This window comes from Anopheles nili, chromosome 3 (genome assembly GCF_943737925.1).
Source record: "Anopheles nili chromosome 3, idAnoNiliSN_F5_01, whole genome shotgun sequence".
Lineage (NCBI taxonomy): Eukaryota > Metazoa > Arthropoda > Insecta > Diptera > Culicidae > Anopheles > Anopheles nili.
In genome coordinates this window covers 56,699,832-56,709,559 of record NC_071292.1, presented here as the reverse complement: position 1 = coordinate 56,709,559, position 9,728 = coordinate 56,699,832, and the positions used below count along the sequence as shown (strand labels likewise).

At 50.3% G+C, this 9,728-nt stretch overlaps 1 long non-coding RNA gene across 1 annotated transcript in view; it reads left to right on the top strand.

Annotated features, from left to right (window-relative positions):
* Positions 1-6,026: 6,026 nt before the first annotated feature.
* LOC128727259 (uncharacterized) overlaps positions 6,027-9,728 on the top strand; it is a 33,026-nt gene continuing 29,324 nt past the window's right edge. The window contains exons 1-2 of the long non-coding RNA XR_008410839.1: positions 6,027-6,113; positions 8,251-8,854. This is a non-coding gene — a long non-coding RNA (uncharacterized LOC128727259). The remainder of the gene's footprint in view (positions 6,114-8,250; positions 8,855-9,728) is intronic.

Below are 9,728 nucleotides of genomic sequence, written 5' to 3'. Positions count from 1 at the left end.
CAAAGGCTTACGGGTACGGTTTAACATGAAGTCCCTGCGTGCTTGCATCAACCAGAGGCAGCTCGATTATCATTGATCCTCACGAGGGACACTTGGCAGTGGGCCTCGTAAATGAGATTTATAAAGCCTGTGCCAGCACAACGGAAAGCTAGGCTACTAAGTCCTTGGCCCTTCTTCCCAAAACACGGCCAATATCGTTCATACGGGAATGCGAGATGGCACCAGCTGTGAGCTCAAGAACAGCGACCGACGAGGTTAGAGAACTGAGCACTTCGATTACACAGCGTACGCATTCCGGGACGGAAATCCACCGTACGACAAGGGATTAAGGAGCATCCTACGCCCATCCCAGTGCTGTGGCCAATCACGAGCAAGACGGTTTTCGGACAAAGCTGGCACTCAGTACCGGAGAATGTGAATCGAATGTGCGTGACCAGCGGGTCAGATCCTCTCCGCCTCGGCCGCTTGCAGTCGCACGTGGAACGCAAACGGGCGCAGGATGCAGCGCACCTGGTGTACCTTCATCTTCCGGGAAATCCCCTGAGCTGGGGCGAAAAGATTGAAAGACTCACCACACGCCCGAAGCGCTCCACGAGCCAAAGAACTTGTCCGACCCGGTATTCCAAGTACGAAGTTTATCCCGTGTACTTCTCATAAACCCCGGACTTTTCGAACCCACACCGGTAACCGTCTGCCACTTGCAATCATGGCCCGAAACTGGCACGATTCCTGCCCTCCAGGTCCTGAGTGCCGTACCGGGGTTGTTGGTACGATTTTTGACTCGAGCCGGGACTCGTTCTCGTTAATAACCCAGCTCCCGGCCGTGCTTGGTGTGGGCATTTCTAAAGGGGAACCTTCGAGTAGGTGTTTGACCTGGTAGGTTCGTTTAACGATCAAGCACAGGGTTCTAAGAAGCAGGTCATACGAACGCTGCTTGCCGACAATCAGCTTCACGGGCGGACGGGCGAGTGCTTTCGGGAAGGATGTTAACCAGGAATTGCACCACAAAATCTTGCTCCATGTGCCCCCGGGTGCACGGTGTCAGGTGAGGAGATACAGCAAATAACATTCGTTATTACCTGAAACAATCTGAAACCGGTTCCTGCCACCGGTCTCATTCGCTTTCGACTTCCTGCCGGCAGTTGTGAAAGCGTCACGGTGCACATCCTTGACCGGACGCCACGATAAGATGAATTATTAGCACCGGAACTGTAAACGGGTCCGTGTTCCGGTTCGGTTTTGCATCATCGATGTCACACAATGCACCACACTCGTTATCGGTTTCGCAGGCCGAAAGGCACCCGGCTGATGGCTTTTCGCAAAACAAAGGGTAAAACTTTCCCCCGTAAGCTGCCGGAGCATTTTCTTATGAACCAATCGTCGTAAAATTCCGCCCGCCGACGGGCCCTTTTCGCCACACGACTTATCGTTTCCGGACCGGTGATCAATTCGCTCCAGACCGATGGTGACTCGCTGCTTCCGGAAATTATTACATTTGACCTGCAGAGATGCGCCCAACGTCGTCGAGGTACCGCCGGACACACCACACTCCTGGCTTTATGTGTGGCTTTATCTTGCATTGGGCCACCTTGTGAGCCTGGGGAGGGAAAATTTTCACTTTTCCCGACCAAAGTCACATTTGTCATCGGTTGACCTTTTCCCCTTCGAAAAGCACACGCGTGTCTGTGTGTTATTAGAGCTGTGGGTCCGCTTGAAATTGGGACACCAATTTGATTTGGTTTCAGAAAAGATCGAACTTATACGAGGGATGGCGAAGTTTTTTTTTGTCTCATTTTGTGCGACTCCATCTCGCTTTCTATCTCTTTCTCCTTCGAAACCCTCTCGAAAAAACGCAATTCAACCGGAATGACGCAGCGGCCGTCTTAGTAGTGGCAGGGGCCCCGATTCCAAATGAACTGGAAATGCGCATCGTTCGTTCCGGTTGCGGTTCGGTTCAATTTCATTTCACTTGGGCTGCTTTTTTGATTCGCCTTTTTCTCCCCCCCTGGTTTTTCCGGGTGCCGGTACAGCTTCTTCGCATTTCCTCAAAACACTTGAAAGCGTCGAGTCCTTGCCGTATGGAGGAAATTTCGAACCCGGTCTTGTACGGATTTCGATTTCTCACTTATTTCTTGCTTGTTTTTTGTTTCTTCTACCGGGCTCAGTTATACGTTAGGACACGATCAAGCTGTCCATTCGATGTGTCACCGTATTGAAGGAACTGAATTTGACAGACACCCTGCATGATGGGACAAAACTGTTGCCTGTCTCCATGGCAACAACGGGAAATGATGATTTGATCAAATTACGCTGGACATTCGTACTTCTTCGTTTCAGTCGATCTAACAGGAAGCTGATAATTTTCCATTTATTTGTTTTTTTTATGAAATCTTAAATAACCTTTTTTAGCAAAACAATGGAAAACGCTGCTCGTGTATTTAGCTTGAAATTCCTGCTCATAAAATCATTTAAGCCCGTTCTGTTCTAAAATTTCTTTCAAACCATCCACCCCGAACGATAATAGTTATTTTGGCAGTGGAATTTAAAAGGCTATTTTATGTCTCTACCACAGCAGACGTTGCTACATCGGTTTTTCTCGCAGCTCACGTCCCCCAAAAATCCTTTAATGTGCTGCCGAACGGCCCTTCCAACCAAGGCTCGTCTTACCAAGGACCATTCTTTGTTGGTCGTTGCCCCGGTCGTGATCTCATGATGGCTCTCTGGAAACCGTTTCAAAAACGTTCTGCTAATTGGAATGTATTTACATAACTACGGCGCGTCAGTAGGACACGCGCCTGTTTTGCAGGGAAACGACGACGAAGAAAAAGGACTCGCTTCGATCAATTATGGAGCTAGTGAGACTTCACTGCTATCGTTCGACTGCTCATATTTTGACCATTTTCATAATGCGTATTCATGTCGTGCGCTGAAGGACCCGTTTCGGTAGCACGGTTAGATGAAAACCCCAACCCGACGAGCGGTACGGTTCTGGACCCGTCCGATCGATTAGAAAGATTTCCACCCGTATCGGTCGAGCGGAACGGCATTTGAATACTGGCCGAGCGAAATTAGAAGACGACTTCGGAATACGCTGCTGTGACGCTAAACCGGGGGTCGAATGAAAAATTGACGAAAAGATGAGAAACTAAACGGACACTATCACAAACCGGAACGTGTGGCACAAGGCGGCCATGGCCGTGCCGGAGGATCATCTACGCCTCGGATGTGGCACGCCCGGTCCGGCTCACGTACCAATAATCAATTGGCCGTAAAGTGGGTCAAATTCGTCGAAGAAACGACCCGTCTTCATCAACGGCTTCGACGACTACGGTTCCGCTCCGGATCTCGGACCCGAGACCCGTACCTTTTCGAGAGCAAAGATGTCCCATCCATCTACTGTCGATCGTCACCAGCGAAAGGGCACAGCAGCAAAAAACGGGCAAAAAAGCTTTTTTTTTTATTTCGTTTTTTGGTTAGACGAACCAGATGATGGTGATACGGGAACTGATGCCGGTGCTGCTCGTGTCGTGTTCTGAGCGTCCTTTCGGTGGGCGAAAAACCCAAGGAAACAGCTGTAGCAACATGGAACGTGGCGATGGCGTTATCGCCGGTGGAAAACGTTTCCGCCTCCGAGAGCCTCGGCGGAACCGGAACGCGGAATGAGTCGCACTAAATTAAACATAGCAGAAACGAAAATTCATCCCCAATCGCTTTGGGTTTCGTTTCCGCTTCCGGTACGTCCCCTCGGAGCCGACGCTTCGTTCGCTTTGCACGCGGGCGCCAGGTGCGACAGGTGTGGCCGTCGTTCTGCGTATGTGAATCGAATTAAGTTTTACTGTTGCAGTTATGTTTCCCTGCCCGCACAGCCAACCCATAGTCGGGAGGCGGCTTTTATTCCCGCATTAGCCAGCAGTGGATGCTGACGTGAATTCGTCAAAATGGGAAATGGGTACACTTGAGCTCCCAGCGAGCCCCAACTTACAGCGTGTATCTGCACCGGTGTGATATCGTACACGTGAGCTATTTTTCTTCCCACCTTTAGCGTTGTTTTATTCCTTCTTATCATCACCGATGGGTTTTTAGGCGTGGGCTCATAAGCTCCATCACACGCGCGTCATAATGCCATCCATCGGCAGCATGCCGGCTGTTTGTTGGTCCGATCAAAAGTGAACATGTCGTGCGCAAGCTGTCGTGTGAAGCGAAGTGTGAGAAAACTTCATCAGCAATGATAATCATCCATACGCGCTGACGCTCTCAACCTGCTAGCATAAACGGGAAGTAAATACCCCAAAAGCGTGATACAAGAACGCATGGACCACTTTAAATCCTCGCTCGATGTAAATGGATTAGGGTTGATTTCTTTCCTTCCACAGCGTGCTCCAAGTTTGCACCTTGCCGGCGTCAGGACGAAGGCAAACGTTACCGCTGAAGCGTGTGAGCGTGTGTTTTAATTAAACTTTTCCTTCGAGAAGCTGGGGTTTGCGTTTGCTCAACCAACTCACCACCGTTTGGGTGCGTTTTATTTAACGTTATAAAATTTCACCAATATTCTACCCAACACCTTTAACCGACCCGGGTATGGAAGGATGCGTGGTGCTGTGACTGGAATGGATATCTCTTCGTACCAGGCCACGCTCTAGAGTGTGCTCCTTTTCCAACCTCACCTCGAGATGTGGAAATTGAATCTCCGCATCAGGGAAATGCTCACTTTAGAAGTGATTAAATTTTATCACTTGAACCCCCCTCTCTCACTCCCGGGACTCTGGTGATAGGACGGGCGTGCTGATGCATCGGGTTGCGGGACGGGGATCGCTTCATTAATCTTCCCGTAACAATGCCAGTTAAAGCGAACGGGGAGAAGGTCAACTTTCTGCAGGTGTAGGTCCTTTTTCTTACGCCACTTTCGGGTTACTCGCTTACTCTTGTCGCTCGCTTACGCTTGTCTTACCTTCTGTGTTTTTTTCTTCTTTCTTTTGGACTCGTTCATCTCAGCTCACATCTGGATGCGTCAAAATGGACGAATACGATGCTCGTTATATGCTCCAAAGAACGATGCTCAACTCGAACTCCGCCTTCCACCACTTTTCCAGCTGCATCACTCACTGATGCGGGGTTTTGATTTTGTAATTTAACCCGCTTGAGCCGCACGAAAGGTGACCTTAATTACCAGCCTCACCGACGCCTGGTCGGTGTTCCTGTTGACAGCCAAACGGCCAAGCCCTTTGTGTGCCCGTTATCGTGCGCCTTTTTGTGCGCCACTCGCAACTTCACAAACGCGGCACGGTGGCGATGGTTGAGGTGGTGTTGCTGCTTATTAAGAGCAAACAAGGCTCCCCGGGATGGAACGGTGGGACAGTGGGGTTGCGCAAAAGTTGTCACTTCTCATTAGAAATATCTCTTTCCATGCTGCTCCGGCACCCGCTGCCCCGGGTTTGGTGGGATTAAAATCACGCAATAATCCTTGCGCCACCACTCCTGCGCGTCCTCGCGTCCAATACGGGGAACTGATTTTTATTCGCTTCCGAAAGCCACCGCGAGGATGGAGAGCAACCATGCCGGGTGTCCTCGGCAACGTGCAACACGAGGACATGATTGAATGTGACGACAGGACAGGCTCGTCGCGGAAGCACAATTACTTCCGACAGCCGGTCCAGTTGTGGGTGGTTTTCCGTACCAACCAGCACCCGGGGGGTTAGATGAGGTCCTTTGGGTTTGGTAGATGAGCGGGTGGACACAAAACACACCTGACCTGACCGGTCTGGTAAACAAAAACACCACGGTGGATGAACACCTTGGCGCGGCTTTCCAGTGAGCGGTGAGTGCCGGGTGTTTTTTTTTTGCTGTTTTTGGGAAACGTACGCCAAAAAGGGGGTCTACTGCAAAGGGCGCCACTAGGGCGCAGACTCCGCGGATCGTTCTAGAGCCGGCGAGCGAAGAGCGAGTACGCTAGAACGGTGTGTTTCGGTTCGGTTCGGGACCACCGTGGCAGGAGCAGGTCGCACTCGTCAGATCTCTGCCTACCGTTGGCCACGCCAGTGCTCAAAACCCCCGGCAGTTTCAGTGTCCTGTGCGTCGTCTTCGCCATTTCCGGCTCGCGGTCGTGCGTATCACAGGTCTGTGAGTGCGCCTGTGTGTGTGCGTGTATGTGAGTAGGTTCGTGTGTGTGTGTTCTCGTTTGTGAGGAAGGAAGTTTTAAAGAAGCGGAAAAAAAAGAGTATAAATAAATTGCGTAGACACACGTCCCGCGCGCCAGTCGATCCTTCCGTGGAACCCGGCCCCTGTCGCTTTGGGAGTTGCCCGTGATTTCGTGAGCGTGGATTTCGCGCGTTGTGTGCCACCCGTAAGGGGGGGGGGGGGTGGGTTTTGGATTAGGCGAGATGGAGTTTGGGTGAAGGTGAAAACACCTCTCCGAGGGGCGTTTAAAGTGGAAGAACGTGTGATTTGTTTGTGTTGAGTGTGTAACGAGTTTCGCTAGCGCGTGGGTGTGTTTGTTTGTTTTTTTCCTCTTCTTCTTTTTCTTCTTTATCCTTTTGCTCTCTTCTCGCTTTCCCGCACGCTTCTTTTGTTCGTGCGGGGTGCCGCTCGTTAGGTGGGTGGTGTTTTTTTTTTCTTTCAAGAGATCATTTTCCCTGGCAAGGAGCAGCGAGCGATCCTGCTTTTTTTTGTACTCCAACAACCCCGCGTGGTTGCAAACAAAACAAACTTCAACATGCAGCAGCCTTTCCACTTGCGTGCTGGGCTTGGCGGGGCTAACAATGGACCGATGGAGCATCCTTGACGCAACCCCATCGACGGTCGTGCCATAGATGGCGTAAACAATGACGGTGTGTGGTGACGTCGCCACACAAAGCCGAGAGACGTGAGTGATGATAACCGGTTTGGGGGGCCCGGTGATAGCGAATCCACCGCTGGTCCTTTTTTTTGCAAAGACGGCCCTTTTGGGGTTGAGAGCTAGTCCTGCTAGACCCGCGCTTAATGTGCAATGTGCATAATGGCCAAGTGGGGCGAGTGTTGTAGAACAAAGTAGCTATGGAGACAAGAGTTTCGGGTGACGTTAACGAAGGGATACGATGAGCTTCACGCGGTCGGAAGAATAAAGGACGCGCGAGGACGAACCCATCCCGGACGCACCAACGGAAAATTGAGTAAAATTAAAACAAAGGGTTTAAGACACACATACACACCCATACACACAAAATAGACGGGTTGCCGAGGGGGAGAGCAAACGATATTGGGTTCATTTGTGCGCCGGAACACCGGAAGCTGAGCTGCCGGACGGGAAATGTGAAAAGGCATTCCACATTCCGAGCCACCATGCGAGCGCACCCGTGCGCGGGGATGAAGATCCGGTTTTACGGTCAGCAGAAATCCTATCGGTCTCGTAATCAACCGGCCGAGGAACGTGAAGTGGCCCTGTGGTAGGGCTGATGGTGATGGTGGTGGTGGTTCTAAAATAAAATACGTGATAGTTATTCCAGCTGGTGACTCGTGGAACCGCGCGCAAAAGTGGGGCTAAAGCATGGCAACGAGCGGGGACGAGCCGGAAGCAAAAGTTTTTGTGCTGTGTCAGTGAGTTTGATAATTAAAAAATTCACCCGAACGAATGGCATTTTCTCATAGCCGGAGAGTGCAATTTTCCCGGTTCCGTACCGGCGACCGCTGCACCGTCTCTCGGCGGTTTCGTTCCTCGTATCCTTAAACGCAGCCCAACTCACGCGAAAAATAAAAAAGAATAAAAAGAGAAAAAACGCCACCTCCCTGCCGGTGATCGACGATAACGGCAGCAAAACGCGACGATAAAGCGCTCGCGCTGGTGAAAGATTTTTCCCATTCGATTCCCGGCCATGGCATACTAAGACCGAGTTCGTCCTGTCAAAGCTGACGGGCGAAGCGTGGAATCGTGTGTAGTAGGCGACGAGAATCGAACGGGGTAAAATTTAAAGCTTTCTCCTCGTGGCACCCTTTAGCCGTGGTTTCGGGAGATATTCGTTATCCTCGCTTCCCCGAAATACCCGGAATGAAGGGTTCTGGTGGCGGAAATAAAAAGAAAACGTTATCCCATAAAAATACGAGAGCTAGTTTAGCGCCCGTTCCACGTGGTGTGGATGTTTTCCTTCACGATGGGATTTCGTTCGATTCGGTTGAGGAAAACAAACGGATTTGCGCTCAAATGTGCACTCGTGAATGGGTGTGTGTGTGTGTGTGGGAGTGTTTATGTGCATTTGCAAGTCTAATTTATGTGTTTAAAAGCTTTAGTCTATGGGTGCATGTGTGCGCTTAATTTCCAGCTAGCGTCCGTTCGAAGGACGCACCGTTTCAGTGATCCATTAGTGGTTTGAGAAGTGTGCAAGCAAAGCAATAAGGGCACCGTTTGAATCTCGATCACCACGTGCAGTTTGTGGAATTGTGGTTCGACCGAACGGCACCAAAGGAAGCGTGAAAGCGTGGTTTCAGCTTTACCCCAGAAGCAACAGGAAACCCGAGCGAGAAGGTGAAAACAAAAAGAAAAAAGAAATAAAAAAATTCTCCCACCCGCTGCCCTCCGGGGCGGTGAACGCGAGCGAAGGGAAATAATTCATTTATCACACGCAAACCCCAAAACCTCGTGAATCGTGAAATACCGGCCAGGAAAACAAAAGCATTACCGTCGGATCCGTGCCCCGAAGGTAGCGGAGCTTTCCAACCGGAAGGACACCGCCGAGTTTTATCCTGCATTATTATCCATTCTGGGCGCTTTTTTTTGTTCGCTGTTGCTTTAATTGGATTAAAAACACTCGGCCCAGACTCTTCCTATCTTTCGCTCCATCGAAGCCGCAGAGTGGTCAAAGGCATCGTGCTGCGGCAAAAGCATCAGGTGAGCAACGCGAGATGCAGTGAGCTTTATTTTGGGTTTCTTCTTTTTGTTTTAGCCTTTTTTTTGTGGCAGACAAATTTTTGCACTACCCAACACAAAAAAAGATAAATGAGATCCTGTACGGTTCGTACCGTTCGAAAGGATAACCGTCGCCGCATGACGTATGAGATATGGAGTAATGAGGGTACGCCCAGCAGTCGAGAGGCGCCTACAATGTCGAACGCATTTTTTTTTGTTGTTGTTGCACGATGATATGCAAAGAGTCAAATTATCCGGCCCGTAGAAGAAAATGAAGCATGAAGCATAAAGTATAAAATTTCCTCCCCGGAGCGCTATTTATGTGCGTGGCAATATTTTTCGTAATTAAATTCTACCCGATCTATTCGTGCTCGTTGGCCTGCTTGAGGCCAAAATGCCGGTCGGTTTTTACTCGTGCCCCCGGCACATCGAGTGCGCTCGGAAAATGGAGCACCTTTTTCGCCAAATTATTCCCCATTTCCATCAGCCCCGGCAGCGGTGCAGGTACAGTTGAAAATTGAATTGCGCCCTCAAATGAATAGCGCCCCTAATCAGCTTAGAAAACGAAATTGTCGGCAGGTTACAAAGAGCGTTTTGTTCCATGCGCTGCCGTACGGAAAGCCGCTCCCAGGACGATTCGCAATCCTTTGTTCGGGATGTTTCGCTTTCGCGCCGTTTCAGTGATGAATTTAATGAGGGATTTAGTGCCCGATCACAACAGCACTGCAGCAATCGCGCGTGCGTACGTGTGGGTATAAATTATTGCGGATTAATTCAAGCCACCTCGAAATCGCTCGTCTGCTTACGCTTGTTTGTGAAGGCGATCGCTTTAAGCTGTAAAGGCGCTCCCATTCGC